We start from the raw sequence: 19,309 nt of genomic DNA on the forward strand, positions 1-19,309 counted from the left end.
CAATGACTTGATGGACACTAGGCTTTGGTAGCCAAATTTGATGATTTTCATTGTAGAAGCCTTGCTTTTGTAATTGATGACAAGGTATCCATTTGGAGATTGTATCATCCTTAGTGGTGGTGGCTGGTTGTTGGCTCTGCCTATTGATTGTGTGCCTTTGGGTGGAGCCTTGTGCTTCTTGATTAATCGTCATTTTTCTAGGTTGAGCTATGATTTTTTTGGTAACCATACTTGGGTGTTACCTTCATAAAATCCTTGTGCTTCAAGTAGCCTGACTGTAAGCATCCATTGGTTTACCTGTTTGTGTTAGGTAGCTTGGTCGAGGTCTGACTTTGGTACCCAAACCTGTCGCATTTCTTGCTGCTTTGATTTTTTATTTGCCTTTTGTGGTAGTTATTTCTCCTAGTTGAGTTGTTTGTCTTGCGTTTATAGCGCGTCTTGTTCTTTGTAGAACTCTTTGGTTGAGGTGAGTAGGTCCAGGATGTTACTTTAGGATTTTTGGCCCAAACATTAGTGTTTCCTTGGAAGTAGCCTTGAGTAGTGACTGACTCATTTGATAATACCTCCCCTGTCACCTTTTGTTGTTGAGGTTGAACTTGTGCTTCATGTATCCAAACATGGTCTTTGACTTTGATGTGCTCATTGGATACCAACGATTGACATTCTTCAGCTTCTTTTGTATGCTCTTTTGTGATGGAAATTTTGGTTGATAGACTTTTTACTTTGGTCTCCATTGCATTGTTGATGGTTTGGCTCTTGATGTAGAAGCTTCATTGGAAGTTTGATGTAGGCTCGTTGAAGGTAAAGTCGTCTTGCGAGGTTGATATACTTCAATGTTTACCTTTGTTTTACCTTTTTTCACAGATTTCTTCTTCACATGGATTTGAGAAGCTTCATGGAGTCTTACTGTTGTCCTTGTTGAAGCTTTTGATTGTTGAAAAAAGAAGATGTTCCTCCAGCTTTCTGCTAGGACTATTTGGTCTCTATTGCATTGTTGATGGTTTGTCTCTTGATGTAAAAGCTTCATTGGAAGTTTGATGTAGGCTTGTTGAAGGTAAAGTCGTCTTGCGAGGTTGATATACTTCAGTGTTTACCTTTGTTTTACCTTTTTTCGCAGATTTCTTCTTCACATGGATTTGAGAAGCTTAAAGTTGAGTATGGCTTTTGCCATGCCAAAGCTAGAAATTGGCGTTTTAGAACTTGTGTACACAATCTTCTCTAGCTCGGTGATTGGCGGCTTTCCCATCATTATCCACGTATTATAAGACATTAGATTCTTCGGTGCTTCTGGATCTATCACAACTGTACATGTGATTTTAAGTCTTGTTTCTCCACATATGCTAAATTTGATTGTCGTAGGAGACATTTGATCTTCTTTCCTTATCCCTGTTCTTCTTTTGATCTTGCATTTGCTTCACAATTGACATTGAACTTGGAAACTTTGCTCCTTCATTTGCTTTTATTTGCACTTTTTTTGGAGTCGGCTTCTTTGAAACAACTTTTGTCAATTTTTCAGGTATGTCAATGATGACATATTCTTGTGGTTGCTTTGTTTCCTTTGTTTTCACTTTGGCTTCATGCTCAATGACATAGCCATCTGTTTGACATTTTTTTCTTTCACACTCACAAACCTCGTTAGCTTCCTTCAACACCTTTATCATAAATGAGGGAGTTAAGCCAAAGCCATCTTTGTCGCAAAATTTGGTAATGGTTACCTCGTTTACGCAGACATCAAGGTCACCAGTATTTTATCCCATTCAAAGGGTTCAAACAAATCCTCTCGAAATGGTTCCTTAATATAAGCTTCATCTTTTACTGAACGCTCTGGGATGCAATCTTCCTTTCCAAGACTCCCGCATTCTGATGCTCCGCACATCCAAATATGCGCTTTGCTTTGCAACCAAGCAAGTACCTTGTTTTTTTGATCAATTGTGGATTGTAATTCTTCCCCCGGGGTTTGCTCTACATCCTTATAACTATGATCTTTGACACTGATTTTTGTTGTGACCTCTTTGTGTCTCAAGTAGGTATAGTCATAGCCCCAGTCTTGTACCATTTTGAGCTGACACATGAATGGTCTCTCTAATAAAATATCAAAGTTTCTGCTCTTATCAAAATTCATTATGGCAAAGGTGTGCTCATACTCAATGCCACAAAAGGATACATTGATTTATTCTAATATTCCAATCGATTTCTCCATGTATCCATATGCTAATTGCACTTTCAATTGAGTTTTGCTCAGAGCAGGCTTTCCCCATTTTACCCATATTTCCTTGGTTGCAATGGCAATTCTTGCCCCACTATCTAATATCACAATCGGTTACGTGGGGCCCACATGTGTATAGGTAGAACAACATGTACATAGTGCATCGATTTTCACTATCACCAGTACCACTGTGTTTTTTCTATAATAACGAGGAGTTGGTAGCATGTAAAACTTCTCAAGGAAGCTATCCGCTAGCCGACAACATGAGGTAAGCAGGTCCGTCATATGGAATCAAGTGGCGTCAGGAGGTCGAATGGGGTCAATACTTTCATGTGGATAAGTACGGACACAATGTGGGTGTTTTCTTGTGATAATTATGCAAAAAGGTCATCATGAGGACCATCTTTTGGTGCCACTCTTTCTTTTCTCGCACAGTACGTCCACAGCATGGATTTGGACATAGATATGCATCATGCCTTTGATTTCGAGCAGTCCGCACCCGTTATGTCTATCGATGCCACGCGGACGGTTCCTCTCACAGAGAGTAATCGCGCCCCAACGGCAACCGATGATACGTATGAGTTGCTGGACATGCAAGATTTCTGTGCATTGCAAACACGCATGACTGTTCTTGAAACAAATTTTGCACAATTAAATCAGAATGTCACAGCATTATCCGATTTGATTCAGTTGCATATACGGCAGCAGGCCACGGGCCCTGCTAGTCAGCCAATTCCGGAGCAAAGCTCCACACCAGGCCAAGGGCCGGCTGCTGGGCAAGGCCCTCCTCCAGGTCCGCTGCACTCTCTGACCCAAAAAGAGGTGGACGATTTGTTGAAAAATACAAAGCCACCAATTTTTCGGGGAGAAGAGCGTGAGCGAAACATGGACACCGTGAATATGTTTCTCAGTAAGTGGGATGGTATTCATGACCTTAGACGTACCCCGGATGCAGCCAAGGCGCTGCAGAAAAGTCTGACTTTGGACGGCAAGGCCTAGAAATGGTGGATGTCTCTCAAGGAGAAGGGAATGCTACCTCGGACTTGGGCAGCTTTTGAGACTGTCTTCAGGAAGGAATTTCTACCTACCAATGAGAAGGATAGAAATTGGACCGCCTGGGACGAATGTTCTATGCGCCAGCATAAAACATTATTGGAATATATTTCCCATTATTGGGATGTGATCCTCAAGCTGGAAGGGATGGATCCCTTTTAGCAGGTGCGTGGGTTCATCCGTGGGTTAACTCCCGAGCTTAAGAAGCACGTTAAAACCCAAGATCCACAAACACTTGAGGACGCAATAGTGCAAGCTCATATCCATGATGATCCCGATGATCGGGCATTGCATAGTTCGCATGTGCATGGCACTACACCTGTTTTACCACGTCCACAACATGTGCATCATAAAAGAAAAAATGTCTCTACTGCATCAGAGACCTACAAAAAGCCCAAGGGGTCTAGGGGTCCTCTCTCAACGGAAGAGTTTGAGAAAGCCAAAAAAGAAAAGTTGTGCTTTAAATGTTTGGGAACTGGACATAGCAAAAAGGATTGTCCCAAGGGGAAATCTGTTGCTCAAGACAAGGGGAAGGAAAAAGCAGTACACATGGTGCAGCTTTTACCTCTTGAATCCTCTTCCCAGTTTGCTAATGTGGAAGTAACACACACCGAGGCGGTGCATGAGTGCTGTATCATGGCCTCCATGTGGCAGCAGACTTTCGGACCACATGAGTTGGTGCATATGCATGGCTCTATCCAAGGGCACAGGGTGCGGATCTTGGTAGACGATGGTGCGTCGCACAATTTCATCAATTATAAATTGGTGAAACGACTCAAATTTCCCCAAACCCTGAGTTCCCATCACTACAAGGTAGCAATGATTAACGGCCATGATGCTGAGATATGGGAAACTCAGGTTAAAGATGTACCTCTGGAAATTCAATGATACCGTACCTCTTTGGATTTCCAAGTCATGAATATGGAGAGGGCGGATGTGGTTCTTAGTCGTGAGTGGTTGCATAGTTTAGGATCATCACTTAGACGTAGCTATGAGCATAATAGTCTAATGTTTTAATCCAATGGTGTGCACGTACTGCTGTTGGGGGAGAAGGATGTACCTTCCTCACCACTTATTTGTACAGCGGAGCTTATGAAACTCGCTTCTGATGATGCAATAGAAGAACTCTTTTTGTGTTACTCACTGTGCCATTTTATTTCCAATGTGGATGATGTTTTTAATGTTGATAATGTTTTGACTAAAACTTCCTCAACGCCGCATTCTTCTCTCTCTCCTCTTCCAGCTATGTCTACTAATTCAAAACAAGCAAAGGTTGCTAATGAATTAAAGGAACTTTTAAGGGAATTCAAGGATGTTTTTCCAGATGATTTACCACCAGGGCTACTGCCGACACGTTCTGTGCAACATGGCATAGACGTGGTTGCAGGCAGTAAGCCAGTGAGTAAACCGCCTTACAGAATGAGTCAATCTAAGGCTACAGAGGTGGAACTTCAGCTTGCTGACTATCTCAGTAGAGGGTTTATTCAACCCAGTTCTTCACCTTGGGCCTCTCCCATTCTCTTGGTGAAGAAAAAGGACGGTAGTATGCGCATGTGCGTAGATTACCGTGGATTAAATGCGGTTACTGTTAAGAACAAGTACCCATTGCCACGAGTGGATGAGCTGTTTGATAAACTCACCCACGCGCGTATATTTTCAAAGATTGATTTACGATCTCGGTATCATCAAGTACCCATCAGGCTTGCGGATATACCCAAAACAGCGTTCCGAACAAGGTTTGGACATTATGAGTTTTTGGTAATGCCCTTTGGGTTAACCAATGCTCCAGCTACGTTCATGACACTCATGGATAGTGTCTTGAGACCATACTTGGAAAATTTTGTTATCGTTTTCCTCGATGACATTCTTGTATATAGTGCATCTGAGGAAGAGCACATAGTACATTTGAAACAAGTGTTTCATTTGTTATGCCAAAATCAACTATATGCCAAGGAATCCAAATGTGATTTCCTCAAGGAGGAAATTCACTACTTGGGGCATGTTAGTTCGGCTGCAGGGTTACACATGGATCAATCCAAGGTGGATGCCATTCGGAGGTGGCCCTCTCCCAAAAATTTGGAAGAGCTCCAGATTTGTTTAGGCTTTGCAGGTTTTTATCGTCGATTCGTTAAAAACTATGCCCATATTGCTGTTCCCATGACAGATCAACTGAAAGCCAAGGGCAAGTCCTTTCAGTGGGGATTAGAACAACAACAAAGTTTTGACAAACTTAAGGACACATTAGCCACAACTCCTGTTTTGTCTATTGTGGATCCCTTAAAGCCATTCGTTTTGGAAACGGATGCTAGTAATCGTGCGATTGGAGCAGTCCTTCTGCAGGAGGGAAGGCCAATTGCATTTGAAAGAAAGAAGCTAGATTCAGCACAGCAGAATTTCTCTGATTACGAACGAGAGCTCTATGCAATAGTGTCTGCTTTAAAGACATGGCGACATTATTTGTATGGTGCACAGTTTGAGATTGTGTTTGACCATTAAAGTATCAAGTGGTTTACACAACAAAGTGATTTGAAGGGTCGCAAGGCCAGGTGGGCTGAGATTCTTCAAGAGTATGACGCCAAACTACGATATCGTAAAGGGTGGTACAATGTAGTGGCTGATGCTCTCAGCGGAATGCCAGAGATCAACTCTCTCCTTTTCACGGAATTGCGGAGTGAGTTTTTGGAATCTCTCAAAGGTAAGTGCGAGCACGATACTGCATACTCCAAGGTGTGGAGCTATGTTAGAAAGAGGGATCCTTATCACTCCAATGTTGGTAGTGGTTATGTTTCCTCCACACCCAGTTCTCCTCTTTCGAGTGATGAACTGCAGCGATGGAATAATTTTTCCATAGATGATGGGTACCTACTCCACAAGGGGAGAGTGTGTGTACCAACGGACGCGGACGTTCGGCGCCAAATTCTTTATGAATGTCACGATAGTCCAAGTGCAGGGCACCCGGGAATTAAGAAAACTTATGCACTCGTAAGACGGCAGTTTTACTGGCCAGGTTTGCATGGGTATGTTCAAGACTATGTCTTGCATTGCCAAAAATGTCAAGTTAATAAAGCAGAGCGCCTGAAAGCAGGAGGACTCTTACATCCTTTAGAGATTCCCAATGGTAAATGGGAAAGTATCTTCATGGATTTTATTGTGGGTTTACCAACCACTAGTCGAGGACATGACTCGGTATGGGTGGTCGTAGACCGGTTGACTAAACTTTGTCAGTTTATTCCAACCAAGTCAACCATTAAGACTCCACAATTAGCTAAGTTATTTGCGGACAATCTTTACCGGTTGTATGGATTGCCAAGTAACATTGTGAGTGATCGTGATCCCAAGTTTAACAGTCATTTTTGGAGGGTTGTTTTTAAACGATTGGGTACACAACTTAATTTAAGTACGGCTGATCACCCTGAAACAGATGGTCAGACGAAACGAGTTAACCAAGTGCTAGAGGATATGCTACGAGCATATGTTAGCAAGAAGCAATCATATTGGGAAGATTATCTTCCTATGCTTGAGTTTGCATATAATAGTGCTAAGCATGTTACAACTGGTTTTAGTCCATTCATGCTTATGTATGGTTTTCAACCTAGATCACCAGTGACGGTGGGGTTGGCAACTGAGAAGCTCCAACAGGTCAAGGAGTTTCTCCAAGATCATATGGAAATGCTGAGACTTTCTCGTCAAAATTTTCGACAAGCACAGGATCGGTACAAGAAGTATGCTGATGAGAAACGTCGGCAAGTTACCTTCACCGAAGGTGAAGAGGTATTTTTGCGTGTGCCAGAGCATTCAGAAAGTCTGAAGACTGGACCCACACCAAAATTATCTCCACGTTATTGTGGGCCATTCAAGATACTCAAGCGAGTTGGTGATAGGGACTACAAACTTGAGTTACCTGCGCACTTGCGTGTCCATCCGGTATTTCATGTAAGTCGTTTACGTAAACGCTTGCATGGGGACGACAATACTATCGGCCAGCAGATATTGGTTGATTTCACTGAACCTCCCACTCAGCCGCATGAACCTGAACACATTTTAGATTTTCATGAACTCCGTACTCGTCGTCATGTGCGTAGTCAAGCTTTAGTCAAGTGGAAAGATCGCCCTGAAGAGGGTGCCACTTGGGAAAACATTAGTGTTCTTAAGAAGAAATTCCCCACTTTTGTTTTCGAGGACGATAACGCTGTCAGGAGTTTTTTTGGAGCAAGGGATTGCGCATATGTACATACCCATGCATGGTGCATCAAATAAAGTATTGCCCATTTTCCAGAGCCAGGTGGTTACGTGGGGCCCACATGTGTACAGGTAGGACAGCATGTACATAGTGCATCGATTTTCACTATTACCAGTACCAGTGTGTTTTTTCTACAATAAGGAGGAGTTGGTAGCGCGTAAAACTTCTCGAGGAAGCTATCCGCGGGCCGACGACGTGAGGTCAGCAGGTGCGTCAGATGGCATCTAGTGGCGTCAGGAGGGCGAACGAGGTCAATATTTGCACGCAGATGAGGACGGACACAACGTGGGTGTTTGCTTGTGAGAATTATGCAGAAAGGTCATCATGAGGCCCTTTTTTTGGGGCCACTTCACGTGGTGGCGAGATGCATTATTGGAAAAAAGCTGAGTGCCAGGTGTGCGAATGATGCAAAAAGGTGACAACTATGCACTGCGAGGTCAGTTTTTGGCCTGTTCGGGGTCCGTTTGAGGTCATCTAAAAGGCCAAGGGTGCCCAACTAATAAAGCTAAGTGTGGGAACTGAAAAAACGTGGAGAAGAGAGGAGGAACAGCCGCAGGTGTGTTTTTTGGGTTTTTGGAGCCTGTTTTGGCCGTAAACTGCTCATCCGATGTCGGATTTGAGCACTTTGACATTGTAGACTGGGGTTTTGGGCCGTTCCGGACGCGATGGCGCTGTCCATTTTGCCAAATTCCTCACTCTTTTTCTGCTGTTTTTCTGTGTAAGTTTCTCCTATGAGCGAAGTTTCTGCTCCAGTTTGTGATTGTATCTGGCTTATTTTACCCATATTGTGTGAGCTGTTTGCCCCATTGGTGTTGGCCCAAGCTCAATTGTATCAAAACATCAGAAATTCTCCTCTTTTGAGCTGAGTTTTTTGGGTGTGTGTGTGTGTGTGTGTGTGTGTCTGTGTGGAGTGGGCAAGTGGATAGTCTCTCTCCTCTCACTCCAGAGGTGTGTTCCCTGTCTCGGCCAGGTGTGTTGTGTAAGCCGAGTGGTGCCCCATAGTGTGTGTGTGTATCTTCCCAAGAGTGTGTGTCGGGTCGTTATAGAGGCGCTGTGTGTGTTTTCATCCCGCTCACATTCTTTTGGCGCCCCCACGGAGGATCTTCTTCGAGTACCTTCTGCTTCGAGCTTCAAGCTTCGAGCTTCGGGATTACAGGTTGCAGGTTGCAGATTACAGGTTACAGGTTACAGGAACAGGGACAGGGACAGGTACAGGTGATTCACACAGGTACAGGTAGCTGGACTAGTAGTGATGTCACTTGCAGTTGTTGTGGGAATGCATCACTTGGCGCCTATTTGAGCGCATTGTTTGTTGGATTGTACGTTACTTGTGGAAACTGCCATTGTACGCCTTTGTGGAGCCATATATGGTTTTATTTGGCAGTCCCAGCCATTTCTGAGACTTGGTCTGGAAGATAGTCATTTCTGAGACTTGACTATACGCGATTTGCATTAGCTTTCGTGTGAGGGTCGATAGCGTGAGGTTTTTATTGAGCTGGGGGATTCTCAAATGTGGAGATCCTTTCGGTGATATAGGTAGCTGGAGCACCCTTTTCGTGACCTCGCCATAGGCTATGTACTAGTGAGTCCTACTTGATGCTCGGGTTCTATTGTTGACAGTTTATGCATACATAGACAGTCTATATTTTGGGTTCCTACTGCTCTACTTCTGGGGAAACTCTGTCGAAATTTTCCCAAGTTATGATGGCTGGTTTTTTGGTATTTTGAGCCATTTATGCTGTTATGCTGCTGAAATTTTGGCAAAATCAGAGGTTGAGTCAGGTGTGCCTTCTTGGGAGCTTCATGGTTGGCTTTAATGGATGATCAAAATGGCCCTCAGTTCACTCCTTTTCATTTAACGCAAAGAATTCAGATTAATGTTCATGTGTCCAGGAAGATCTTTTTCCAGCAGCGCATAGTCTTTATGTTTGGGCCAAGAAGATTGAGAGAGATCCTGGAATGTCCTTTGCCTGTTGTCATTCCGATGATCAACTATGAAAACTCATTTGATGTGCATGTGTTTGTTCTCATCTAAAGCTGAGCTCCATTGAAGTTTCTGGGGATTGGGTAGTGAAAAGTTTTGGGTTCTTGCACGTGTGTTTGAAGGGGTTCTCTAGCCATGGCTTTCTCTTATCCGGAGTTTCATGGAAGAAGTGATGAAGATGTGGAGGACTTTCTGGAAAAGATGGAGGTTGCCTGCATTAGCAACCAGATTCATGACCCTACGCAAATGTTACGCCTTCTCCAAATTTGTTTGAAGAGTGATGCACGAGCTTGGTCCAAAGCATTTGAAGAGGAGTTGCGTATGGCTGATCCACCTATAAGATTGAGTTGGGACAATCTAAGGCATGGATTGGAAGTGGAGTTTGTGAAGATAGAAGACCCTGACAAAGTGTGGCAAGAAGTACAGGCTTTGGTGCAAAAGGAAGGTGAGCCAGTAGATGCATACATACGTAAGTTTTCATTGGCATGGGAGCGAATGTGCAAGGCTTTAGCACCACAGGTACCCCCGCCTGACATGATGAAGAAGGACAGGTTCTTGGCTGGTCTTTGGGAGAATATACGTTGGAGAGTAGAGCTAAAGAAGCCTAGGACGTATGAAGATGCACTAGAGGTAGCAAGGAACAAAGAGTGGAAGCTAAGGAAAATGAGTCAGTTAGGGGTGGAGTCTTTGCCCATGAGGTCTGAATTTCAGCCTATGGACTCTTTACAAGGTCGTATGTCAGGGGTTCATCATGAACCAGTGGTTCCTGTTACTACTCAGGTTATGCCAGCAGTGGTCACTACAGCAGTGCAAGATGATGGGCTAAGGCAAGACATGAGGCAAATGGTAGATTTGATGAAGAATCTCAGCCTAAACATGCTAGGTCAAGTGGGAAATAATCGAGGTCGAGGGCGGTTTGCAAATCAGCCAGGAGGTGAAGAAAGACCTAGGAATGGTGCTGGACAAAGTAATAGTAGGTTTTGGAGGCAGACGCCCACATGTTATAATTGTGGAGAGTTGGGTCACATCAGCCCGCAATGTGATAAGCCACCAAGGATGGGGGGAGACATGTATCCATTGCCAAGACAGGTGCTAACTAGATCAAATGATTATGGCATCGAAATTAAGGGAGACGAAGGAACCAGTGGACTGACCTAGGAGGAAAAGGGAAAGACAAAAGTGCTAAGTGTAGTCACCTTGGAGAAGGCATCAAAGCTAGAGGATACATTAGTGATGCCTATTGGGAAGAGGACCACAGAGGATAAGGAAGGAAGAAGTGCCCCAGGTCCTAGTAAGAAGAAAGGAAAGAGCCATGAAGGCGAGGATGTCAAGGCCAAGAGGAAAAGGAGAGCTCGTCGAAAGTTTCATGTTTCAGATTTTCCACTAGGGGATGGGCAATTAAGCTATGACTTGAAGGAGGATCTGACGAGTAGGAAGGCAGATGTTACTTTTGGGCAGCTTATAGAGATGGTGCCTAAGCTAAAGCGACAGTGGAAGAGGATGGTTAACCCAATGGAGAAAGAGCCAGAGAGAGGTTCAGTGAAGGTGTTGGCAATGGACGAGCTACCAGACATTTGTCCAATAGTAGATGTGTGGCATAAAAGGAAAAATTTGGGACAAGGTTATGTGGATGGCGGAGCCCAAATATGCGTCATAACACACTCATGCGTTGAGAAGATGGGTCTCACAGTGGCTGGGGTGTCAGGTTTTCGGATCAGATTGGCAAACCATCAAAAAGTAAAATGCTTGGGTGTTGTAAAGAGCTTAGAAGTGGAGGCATATGATGCAAAGGCAGTGGTTGATTTTCATGTGATGCCAGCAGGGTTGGGAGCATATCCTATTATACTGGGCAGACCATGGTTACGTGCAGTGGGAGCTGTTCAAGATTGGCGACATGGTACAATTAGCCTCTATGGAAAGACAGGTACCAAGAAGCTTTATAATATGGACACAAGGAAACGATTAGAGGAGCTTTATGAAGATGAGGATGAGTCTAGTGATGAAGACTCTTCCACGGTGACAGATGAGGACAGTGATAGCACTACCAGCAGTGATGAGGATGTTGATGTTGCATTTCTTTTGATGGATAAAGAAATCCAGGAGATTGGTTTAGTCGCATTTGCGAAGGAAGTTGAAGATGAAAGTGAAGGGCCTTATGAAGTGATTGAAGGGCTGATGCAAACCAAAGTTGAGTTGTCAAAGAAGCAGGAATTAATGACGCAAATGATTAGTGGAGACCTCTCAGCTATGGAGAAGGATATATATTTGCATATGCTGGCTAGTTTTCCTGATTTGTTCATTACTTCATATGAAGAGATCAGAGGGTTCAAGGGTGAAGAGATGCATATAGAGCTGAATGAAGGTGCTAAGCCAGTGCGGCAAAGGCTAAGAAGGATGGGTCAAGAGCAAATGGAAGCCTTGCGGGTAGAGGTGGACAAGTTATTGAAGGCAGGGTTCATAGTTCCAGTGGAGACCACAGAATGGGTGAGTCCAGTAGTAGTCAGTCCAAAGAAGGATGGGAAGTGGAGGATTTGTGTAGATTTTAAGCCCTTAAACGCAGCCACAAAGAAGAACCCATATCCTCTTCCATTCATCGATCAGATCTTGGATTCAGTGGCAGGTTATGAGAGGTACAGTGTGTGTGATGGTTTTTCAGGCTATTTTCAATTGAAGATTGCTCTTAAAGACCGCACAAAGACAACATTTATTACGCCATGGGGCTGCTATTGCTACACAGTGTTGCCGTTTGGGTTGTCAAATGGACCATCTTTCTATCAAGAAAGAGCAAATTGGGTGCTGGAACCATTCATTGGTAGTTGTGTTAAGGCTTTTATGGATGACTTCTGTGTTTATAGCAGTAGGGCTGAACACCATGAGAAGCTGCAGATGGTATTGGCTCGATATGATGAATGTGGAGGACAACTGAATCCAAAGAAATGTCATCTAGCACAGCCAAGGGTGAAGTTATTGGGCCATATGGTGTCAGAAAATGGCATTGAGGCTGATCCAGATAAGGTGAAGTCTATTATTCTTCTTCCATCACCTATGAGTACGAAGCAATTGGCAACCTTTATACACAAAGTGAAGTACATGGCACGGTTTATTCCATTGTCTTCGCAGCTTCTTTATCCATTACAGCAAGTGGCAAAGCATGATCCATTGCAATGGGATGACAAGTGTGAAGAAGTGTTTCAAGAGGTGAAAGAGGTGTTAGGGGGGTTGTCAGCCATGCAGGCTCCTGATTGGGAGAAAGTTTTTTATGTAAATCCATCAGTAGGGGATGATGCCATTGGAGCCATGCTATTGCAAAAGGGGAAGGGCAGCCATTATATGAGGCCAGTGTATTGTGCAAGCCGAGTGAAGTTGGTAGCGGAGAGAAAGTTATCGGAAGTAGAGCTAGTGATGGCCAGTGTAATATTTGCTTGTCGACGATTTCGTCATTACTTGCTACCACGGCCTTTTGTTTTCTTGACGAGTTATGCCTTTTTGCCACAGTTAATTAATGGTATTAACATGTCAAATGTGGTGAAGAAATGGGTAATTGAGCTGCAAGAGTTTGAGTTCTCTTTTCTAGTGGAAGATAGTACAAGGGCTACCCTAGCTGATTTGTTGACCTACAAGGAGAATCCCCTTATTGTTAAGGAAGAGGTGGTGAGAAAGGTAGTTGAAGAAGTGCCACAGATCAGCAATGCACATGTGTTGTTCTTTGATGGTTCATACAGAAAGAGCCATGATGCAGCTTCAGGGGGTATAGCACTTTATGATCCAGAGGGGAAGCTAGTATGCAAGAGAGGGTTCAAATTGGATGCTCATAGTAACAATGAGGCTGAATATGCTACATTGGAAGCCGGATTACACATTTGTTTGAAGCATGGGGTTCGAAGGTTGAGCATAAAAGGTGATGCCTTGTTAGTGGTGAAGCAAGTGTTGGGTGTGTGGAAGAGCAAGAACACCTCATTGAAGGAAATGTGCTTCAGAATTAAAGGCCTGTTAAAAAAGTTTGAAGCATGGAGTATCAGACACATTGAACGTGCTCTAAATGGAGAGGCACATGAAGCAGCTCAAGGCATGATTGGGGAGCTATTTGTGTTGAGGACCACTTTACCTCTTTATCATGGCCGGGAAAGTTTGGCTCAAGAAGAGGAGTTTTTGCTAACAGGAATCATTCCAAAGGAGATTCAGAAGTCTAAAAAGTATGGCTTTGTGCGTAGAGCATACAGGTACAAATTGATTGGTGATGTCTTATACATGAAAGGGGCTGATCTCGTGTTGAGACGTGTACCTTGGCGGGAGGAGCTTTACAGAGTGTTGGAAGAGAATCACGAAGGCGCATGTGGTGGCCATTTTGCTCTAAAGATCACCTTGCATAAGATTTTGCAAGAGGGGTATGTATGGCCTAGTTTGCACAAGGATGTTCACCATTGGTGTAGGTCTTGCAATAGGTGTCAAGCATTTGGGAAGAGAGTGTTGAAGCCAGAGCTACGAAAAACCATTATGGCGTTTGATGTGTTTGAAAAGTGGGGGATTGATGCAATAGGCCCGTTACCTATCACAAGCAGGGGCAAAAGCTATATTTTGACGGCAGTGGACTATCTTTCTAGATGGGCAGAGGCTACAGCAGTAAAACAGATCACTGCAAAGGATGTGGCAAAATTTGTGTATGAGGAAATATGTTGCAAGTTTGGGGTGCCACTGGAGTTACTTTCAGATAAGGGGCCTGGCTTTAGAGCTAAACTGCTAGATTTTTTATGTGCAAAGATGAAGATTAGGCACCAGCATACCACTCCTTATTACCCGCAGTGTAATGGCTTGAATGAAAGATTCAATGGTGAGTTGGTACAGATTCTTTCGAAAGTGACAGAGCACCAAGGAAAGAATTGGGATTTGGAATTGCCTAGTGCATTATGGGCTTACCGTACTTCGGTGAAGACAGGTACAGGGTTTACTCCATTTCATTTGGTGTATGGAAAGGAAGCACTATTGCCTGTGGAGGTAGAGTTGCCTGCGGTCAAGATGTTAGAGAAGTTGCTTGGGCCGCCTAGTGATGCATTCAAAGAAAGGCTTTTGCAGCTACAAGAGGTCCAGTTGGATAGGATGAGCGCATTGGAACATTATGGGCAGATGCAGGATAAGGCTTTGGCAAAGATAAATGAAAAGGTTAAAAGTAAGGGTATCAAGAAACATGACTTGGTTTTGCGCTACAACAGTAAGCTGGACAACACCTTCCAAAAGAAGTTTCAAATTAAGTGGGAAGGCCCTTTCAAGGTAGTAGAGTGTTTTCCAAATGGCACATATCAGCTGGCTAACCTGGATGGTGTTCTACATAAGTCAAGGGTAAATGGATTGCGTCTTAAATTGTATCATGCTAGATTGATGATGGTGGAACAAGATGAGTTGTCGGTGGAGCAAGAAATGTTGGTGAAGGATGAGGAGACTTGTGATGCGGCGAGTCTCATATCTCTCTTTGCTGCTGCTGATCATGAATGATCTAGCAGGCTAGGGGATGGGCAAATTATGTCAGGAGTTTTTTTGGAGCAAGGGATTGCGCATATGTACATACCCATGCATGGTGCATCAAATAAAGTATTGCCCATTTTCCAGAGCCAGGTGGTTACGTGGGGCCCACATGTGTACAGGTAGGACAGCATGTACATAGTGCATCGATTTTCACTATTACCAGTACCAGTGTGTTTTTTCTACAATAAGGAGGAGTTGGTAGCGCGTAAAACTTCTCGAGGAAGCTATCCGCGGGCCGACGACGTGAGGTCAGCAGGTGCGTCAGATGGCATCTAGTGGCGTCAGGAGGGCGAACGAGGTCAATATTTGCACGCAGATGAGGACGGACACAACGTGGGTGTTTGCTTGTGAGAATTATGCAGAAAGGTCATCATGAGGCCCTTTTTTTGGGGCCACTTCACGTGGTGGCGAGATGCATTATTGGAAAAAAGCTGAGTGCCAGGTGTGCGAATGATGCAAAAAGGTGACAACTATGCACTGCGAGGTCAGTTTTTGGCCTGTTCGGGGTCCGTTTGAGGTCATCTAAAAGGCCAAGGGTGCCCAACTAATAAAGCTAAGTGTGGGAACTGAAAAAACAGAGAGAAGACCAGAAAAAACGTGGAGAAGAGAGGAGGAACAGCCGCAGGTGTGTTTTTTGGGTTTTTGGAGCCTGTTTTGGCCGTAAACTGCTCATCCGATGTCGGATTTGAGCACTTTGACATTGTAGACTGGGGTTTTGGGCCGTTCCGGACGCGATGGCGCTGTCCATTTTGCCAAATTCCTCACTCTTTTTCTGCTGTTTTTCTGTGTAAGTTTCTCCTATGAGCGAAGTTTCTGCTCCAGTTTGTGATTGTATCTGGCTTATTTTACCCATATTGTGTGAGCTGTTTGCCCCATTGGTGTTGGCCCAAGCTCAATTGTATCAAAACATCAGAAATTCTCCTCTTTTGAGCTGAGTTTTTTGGGTGTGTGTGTGTGTGTGTGTGTGTCTGTGTGGAGTGGGCAAGTGGATAGTCTCTCTCCTCTCACTCCAGAGGTGTGTTCCCTGTCTCGGCCAGGTGTGTTGTGTAAGCCGAGTGGTGCCCCATAGTGTGTGTGTGTGTATCTTCCCAAGAGTGTGTGTCGGGTCGTTATAGAGGCGCTGTGTGTGTTTTCATCCCGCTCACAACGCTTCTCCAAGGGGGGAGTAATGTCAGGCCAAGGGCCAAACCAAGGGGTCACGGACTCGACCAAGGGCCGACTGCCAGTGGGAAGGGGTCCAAAAGGGGCTAGGAGCCTATTAAAGGGAGGTTGGGCGGATGGACCAAGCATGGCAGTCCCTTGGTGTTTACATAAAAATCCATATATAGAACTTACCCAAGGAGAGCATCTACACTTTCCTTCCTCCAACCAAATTTTTTTTGCAAGTTGAGCACTTACAACAATTCCCAAAGAACCGAGTATTGTGCACCATTCTAAAGAGGTGTTCGGACACTCGACAACAACCTATCCTTTGTTGGTGATGTCCATTGAGTGTGTGGTCTACAATCCTCCTTGCATATGTTGCCTTCATGATCCAATAACTCATCAACCATGTCAAACATGTTCTCATCCTCAAGCTCAAAGTGTCCCTGACACAGTTGTGGAGGAGTTGTCCAAGTAAAGCTAGTGGGAGGGTCACCACGCACCAATCTTAGCCCAATAGCTCTTGTCATTTTCTTTTGGCCTTGCATGCCAAAGCACCACCACCAAACATAGACCAGTGGGGGACATCCTCAAGCGGGGGGGGGGGAGGCTACGCTTCCATCTATTTGAGTGCTTTTTTGAGGATGCCAAAGTCCTTCATTTTCCACATGCTCCAAACCAATGCACCTCAAGCGAGGGATTACCGGTTTGCAGTTAGCGCAAGGACAAGGGAGTTTATTCTTGAGTCATTGGTCACGTTCAGGGCCATTTGGAGGGCCACGATCATCCCAATTTTCCTATACGCGTGTGAAGATGTGTTAAGGTTAATTCCAAAAACTACAATAAATTAATATTAACAAATCTCTTCAAAATGCCTATGATAGAAAAAGGAAAAAAAAATTAAAAATATCTCTTTAAAAGAAAGAATGTACTCTATAGTTAGAATAGTTACAATAGAGGGAGGTGGTTTGTACCCTCCTGCTACCTAGTGATAGCCGTTTTTCGGCTCTTTGTAATAACCACATTGAGTTACCTCACCCTACCAAAATCACACAAACACTGTGGCTATCCCTACCATTTCACTGTACATAGGCGTGCGTGAGTCACGGGACTTTTCCCATATCTTCTTAAAAAACCCTCAATTAGCTAGTCATTGGGCTAGTTGAGCCAAAAATATATATATAAAAAAAATATATAAGTATATTATGGCCCATGCGTATGTAAATATTTCTTTATATATAGGGCCTAAATAAAATATTTTTTCATAATTATTTTGGTATTTATTTAAATATTTCTACCTAGGTGTGTGTTATTTATACTCTGTACATTGCCTCACCATTACCACAATTTTTTCTTACCATTTTTCATACTCTTTATTCCATATAGAAATATTTTCATGTAAGCTTCTCTTATATTTGGTGTAACTCCACCCCAACAAAAATCCAAAAAAACTAGTTTTATTTATGTGTATATTTTTTCACTATTTTGATTTTTCCCTTCCTACATCTATTTTGTTTTTTTCTAAAAAATTAGAACACCAAAAATATTTATCTTTTTATGGTAGCCTCATAATGAGAGAGATTTCTTTTGATCCCTTTATATTTTTTCCACTTATATTATATTTATTTGACATGTACATATTTTTTAGACCCCTCAATATTTGATTTTCTTAGTTGTACTATTCACTTATATCCTAATCTCAACAATATCTTCAATTATAGACCTACCAAATAAGGTCAAGGGTAGGTGGCATGCATACATGCACTATGGAGGGTTCACTCTTGGAGGTATTCAAAAGAATCATCCAAAGAAGGACCCCACAAGGACCTTTGCAGTGGAAAAAAACGGTCGGTTTTGCTGAATTTTTAAAGTTCACTTGCTCTCCGAATTTGAAAAGGTGATACAAACAAAAGTTGTAGCTCGTGGGCTGAACTTTTGCCTCAAATTTTTTCATATTTTTTTGAGCTACGAGCTGTGAGCTATGATTTTTTTAGTGGACCCCAGTTTTCCCATGCTATGCAGCCACACTCTCTCTTCCACTTTATCATTTTCCTCTTTCACACACACTTCTCCACTCATCATCCCCATCTCTCTCACCACTCCTCTCTACACACTACTCACCTTCTCCTCAACCTTGAAGAATAAGAGAAACCATGGTGAACTCATACCTCCCACACACAATTCCATTCCAAAATTGATCACCTAGTCTCATTTTTCCTCCTCCAATTTACCCATATCTATCAAAAAAACCACAAAATTCAGCCTCTTCTCTTAAAAGACAGCATCATGGTGGTTGATTACTCAGCTTCAATTACCTTGTCTCTCAAGGAAGGTCAAGAGTGGAGAAAAAATATACCGTCAAAGCTAGTGGACCGTCAACAAGCGTCAAAATTGGCCCTACTCAAGACACTTGGAGCATCAACCTTGTAAGAAATCCACCTTTTCTTACCTCTTAAGAGTTTTTCTTCCTTATTTGTATCCTACATGGACACTCCCATTGTAAATATCCAATTCCATTTGTAAATTAATACTAACTCTACTAACACTAACCCACTATGAAAAGTCCTATCACCTCCATTTCTCTCCTCTTTCTTTCCCCACCAACTTCTTGATAATTCCAAGCAAAAGAAATTAGATAAATGGCTGAACATCTAACCCAACCATGGTTAGAGGAGTAACCCTAGCCTTCAAAATTGCTATAAAATGAGGGTGTGGCTAGCACAAAAGGGGGAGCCATAAGCAAGAGCACTATGCTATAGCTTGAGAAGCCAAGCTCAACCTCTCTAGAAGGAGCTCTTGAGTGGAAGCTCATTGTCTTATGCATGTGCATGTGTTGTAATAGGGGATTAGCAAGGGAACTCTATGCCATTGTAAGAGAGAGAGTGATCATTCAATTGAGAGTAGGAAATCTATCATTTCTCCTACTAGTGTAAGCCCAACATTTGCTGAATCAAGGAGGGTGGATTTGGACTAATCTTGGATATTTTGTCTCCCTTCCAACGTGAAGTAATGGACAACAATGATGCGTAAGTGTCTTGGTGTTTTTTTTTTGTTAAGTTCTTGATAGCTTGTCTCTGGTGTTGTCATCAATCTAGCCATAAATCCCTAGTTTGCTCTTAAACTAGGTGGTGCCCCTTGTGTAGTTGGGATTTGGCTGTGGGTTTGT

Source organism: Adiantum capillus-veneris, chromosome 6 (assembly GCF_014529385.1).
Source record: "Adiantum capillus-veneris isolate H3 chromosome 6, ASM1452938v2, whole genome shotgun sequence".
Taxonomy (NCBI): domain Eukaryota; kingdom Viridiplantae; phylum Streptophyta; class Polypodiopsida; order Polypodiales; family Pteridaceae; genus Adiantum; species Adiantum capillus-veneris.